Source organism: Bison bison, unplaced genomic scaffold, assembly GCF_000754665.1.
Source record: "Bison bison bison isolate TAMUID 2011002044 unplaced genomic scaffold, Bison_UMD1.0 scf7180017864324, whole genome shotgun sequence".
Lineage (NCBI taxonomy): Eukaryota > Metazoa > Chordata > Mammalia > Artiodactyla > Bovidae > Bison > Bison bison.
In genome coordinates, this window is record NW_011494896.1 from 2,414,485 (window position 1) to 2,419,132 (window position 4,648).

Genomic DNA, 4,648 nt, shown 5'->3' on the forward strand with positions numbered 1-4,648 from the left:
TCTTCAAGAGATGGGAATGCCAGACCACCTGACCTGCCTCTTGAGAAACCTATATGCAGGTCAGGAAGCAACAGTTAGAACTGGGCATGGAACAACAGACTGGTTCCAAATAAGAAAAGGAGTTCATCAAGGCTGTATATTGTCCCCCTGCTTATTTAACTTCTATGCAGAGTACATCATGAGAAACGCTGGGCTGGAAGAAGCAAAAGCTGGAATCAAGATTGCTGGGAGAAATATCAATAACCTCAGATATGCAGATGATACTGCCCCTATGGCAGAAAGTGAAGAGGAACTAAAAAGCCTCTTGATTGAAAGAGGATAGTGAAAAAGTTGTCTTAAAGCTCAACATTCAGAAAACGAAGATCATGGCATCTGGTCCCATCACTTAATGGGAAATAGATGGGGAGACAGTGGAAACAGTGAGTGTCAGACTTTATTTTTTGGGGCTGCAGAATCACTGCAGATGGTGATTGCAGCCATGAAATTAAAAGATGCTTACTCCTTGGAAGGAAAGTCATGACCAACCTAGATAGCATGTTCAAAAGCAGAGACATTACTTTGCCAACAAAGGTCCGTCTAGTTAAGGCTATGGTTTTTCCAGTGGTCGTGTATGGATGCAAGAGTTGGACTGTGAAGAAGGCTGAGCGCCGAAGAATTGATGCTTTTGAACTGTGGTGTTGGAGAAGACTCTTGAGAGTCCCTTGGACTGCAAGGAGATCCAACCAGTCCATTCTGAAGGAGATCAGCTCTGGGTGTTCTTTGGAAGGAATGATGCTAAAGCTGAAACTCCAGTACTTTGGCCACCTCATGCAAAGAGTTGACTCATTGGAAAAGATTCTGATGCTGGGAGGGATTGGGGGCAAGAGAAGGGGACAACAGAGGATGAGATGGCTGGATGGCATCACCGACTCAATGGACGTGAGTTTGAGTGAACTCCGGGAGCTGGTGATGGACAGGGAGGCCTGGCGTACTGCAATTTCATGGGGTCACAAAGAGTCTGACACGACTGAGTGACTGAACTGAGCTGAACTGAAAGAGTTCATGGAGACCAGGAAAAACCAGTCAACTAGAGAGTAACCAGGGAAGAGACGTCAAGGATATAGATGAAGAAGTCAAGAATGATCCACTCAAGTGAAACAAAGCTCAACCCTGCCTATTGGACTGAGCAGGTAGGAATATAAACGTTACCCTAGCTACACCCAGGCTTTGGCAGGGACAGAAGCCAGAGTGCATGGACCTGAGGAGATGGGAAAAATGCAGAGGCATTAAGCAGCTCGGTTACGAACTTAAAGAGGTCGAGGACAATAAACAGGGCATACAGGCACAGGAAGAGTTTTCTTTTAAGATGAAGGTAAATTTACTTTGTTCATGCACTTGGCACTTTGAGTGCCTTCTATGAGCATGTAGTTCGAAGTGTGAGAAACTATCAAAGTGGGATTTGTGGGCTGTGATGGGGCACTCAGCTCAGCACACAAGTCTCCCCAGGTCTCGTGGGGAGAAGAATGCTCTTTATTTAATTTGGGAGAGGAGGGAAAGGATTTCTGACCTAGATGCCAACAGCTTGGGTGGCCATCAAAGCAGGATCGCGGGGAGCAGTGCTGACCTGCCCAGCCCCCACTTGCCACCACTTCCTGCCTGTCATTCAAATAAACAGTGTGCCTGCAGCAGGGGAAAAAAGAGTTTTGCTTTTATGGAATGTATTTTCCTGTGAGAGTAGTGAATAGACAAATTTTATGACGTGAAGAGTACTATAGGAAAAAAGGTGACGAGATAAGTGATGTGATCATAGTATGGTTGGCATTCAGTCACTAAGTTGTGTCCAACTCTTTGCAACCCCATGGACTGCAGCACGCCAGTCTCCTCCGTCCTTCACTATCTCCCGGAACTTGTTCAGACTCATGTCCATTGAGTCGGTGATGCCATCCACCATCTCATCCTCTGTCACCCCCTTTTCCTTCTGCCCTCAATCTTTCCCAGCCTCAGAGCCTTTTCTGGTGAGTTGGCTCTGCGCATCAGGTGGCCAAAGGATTGGAGCTTCAGTTTTTGTATCAGTCCTTCCAATGATTACTCAGGGTCGATTTTCATTAGGATTGACTGGTTTGATCTCCTTGCTGTGCAAGGGACTCTCAGGAGTCTTCTCCAGCACCACAGGTAGCACTGCTGCTGCTGCTAAGTCGCTTCAGTCATGTCCGACTCTGTACGACCCCATGGACTGCAGCCTACCAGGCTTCTCCGTCCATGGGGTTCTCCAGGCAAGAACACTGGAGTGGGTTGCCATTTCCTTCTCCAATGCATGAAAGTGGCAAGTGAAAGTGAAGTCGCTCAGTCGTGTCCAACTCTTAGCAACCCCATGGACTGCAGCCTACCAGACTCCTCCATCCATGGGATTTTCCAGGCAACAGTACTGGAGTGGGGTGCCATTGCCTTCTCCCACAGGTAGCACAGAGTATGGTAATACTTTTCTATAAGCTATCAAGGAAAACCTTGGATGAGATGACATTTGAACCAAGACACATGACGTGAGGAAGCAAGATGGTACGATGTGGAGACTGGCTGCCTTCTCCACATACACAGGCAAAGGAAAAGACTGAAGATCCTAAAGGAGACGGTGCTGGGCTTCTCGGAGCAGCATCAACGATACCAGGAAGGCTTGAGCAGAGTGGGTGAGAGGGAACGTGGTGGAAGCTGAGGTCAGGGAGATGGCAGCAGGCCATGGCTTTCTAGGTCACCCTGAGGTTTAGACTTCATTCCGAGATGGGATGCTGCTGCTGCAAATGTTGAGCAGAGGATTCTTTAAGACCTTTTGTTGGCAAAAAGAGCACTGTGGTTGTGTATTGAGAGAGAAAAGAAGGAAATGGCAAATCATTAGGAGACAATCGTAATAGTCTCTAAAGCATGAGCAAAACTTAGGCAGTGTGTAGTATGGCTGGAAAAGCTGGCCAAAGATAGGACACAAACAGCAGAAGGAGAATGTCCTGGAAGTTGACCACGGTGACAGGAGACTTCTGAACACCCGTCCTTCTGCGGGCACCGTGAATGTACAGCAACACACGGGGCAAGCACCTCTACAGGAAATCCAGATACAGCTGAGCAGCACTTGTGTGCCGAGTCGTGTCTGACTCTGCGATCCCATGGACTATATAGCCCAGCAGGCTCCTCTGTCCATGGAATTTTCTAAGCAAGAATACTAGAGTGGGTTACCATTTCCTCCTTCAGGGGATCTCCCTGACCCAGGGGTCGAACCTGCATCTCCTGCGTCCCCTGCATTAGCGGATTCTTTACCACTGAGATACCATAGAAGCCCTCTGAACAACTTTACACATCAGGTAAATGAGGAAATACTCACATCAAACAGGTAAGGCAGTTTCGCCATAAACTCCACCCTGGCCAGCACAGTACCATACAATCGAAATTTTCTCTGAGGAGCAAAGGGTTTGCATCCCACATTTAGCACCTCAACTTATAAGATTCCTGTGCAAGAGATGGCTTTACTGGTGAGTTCTGCCAAACATTTAAAGAATGAATACCAACACTTTTCAAACTTCCCAAAAATAAAAGAGTAGAAAATACTTCCAAACTCATTTTTTTTTGAGGCTATCATTATCCTGATACTAAAACTGCTAAGTCACTTCAGTTGTGTCCAACTCTGTGCGACCCCATAGACGGCAGCCCACCAGGCTCCCCTGTCCCTGGGATTCTCCAGACAAGAACACTGGAGTGGGTTGCCATTTCCTTCTCCAATGCATGAAAGTGAAAAGTGAAAGTGAAGTCGCTCAGTCGTGTCCGACCCTCAGCGACCCCATGGACTGCAGCCTTCCAGGCTCCTCCATCCATGGGATTTTCCAGGCAAGAGTACTGGAGTGGGGTGCCATTGCCTTCTCTGGATACTAGATAATGGTTAATATCCAAAATATATAAAGAATGCATGCACTAAACATCAAAAAAAAAAAAGCAATTTAAAAATGGGCAGAAGACCTGAATAGTTCTATTTTCAAAGAAGAAATACAAATGGCTGACAGGTACATGAAAATGTGCTCAGCATCACTAATCAGGGAAACAAAACCCAAAATCACAATGACATCACCTCACACCTCTTAGGATGGCTATTATCAACAAGATGAAAGATGACAAATAGTGGTGAGAAACTGTAGGGAAGGAAACCCTTGTGCACTGTTGGCTGGAATGTAAACTAGTACAGCCACTCTGGGAAGCAGTGTGGAAGCTCCTCAGGAGATTAAAAATAGAACATGGTGCAACAATTCTTCTTCTGGGTGTGTCTCCAAAGGAAACAGAACCGTTATCTTCAAGAGACAGCTAACTTCTCATGTTCACTGCAGTATTCTTCTCTATAGCCAAGGTATAGAAACCACCTCAGTGTCTGTCAACAGATGAAGTGACCAAGAAACAAACTGTGATAAATGTATACACACAATAAAATATTACTCTATCTTGGTACTGGCACAAAGACAGAAATATTGATCAATGGAATAAAATAGAAAGCCCAGAGATAAATCCACGCACATATGGACACCTTATCTTCGACAAAGGAGGCAAGAATATACAATGGATTAAAGACAATCTCTTTAACAAGTGGTGCTGGGAAATCTGGTCAACCACTTGTAAAAGAATGAAACTGGACCACTTTCTA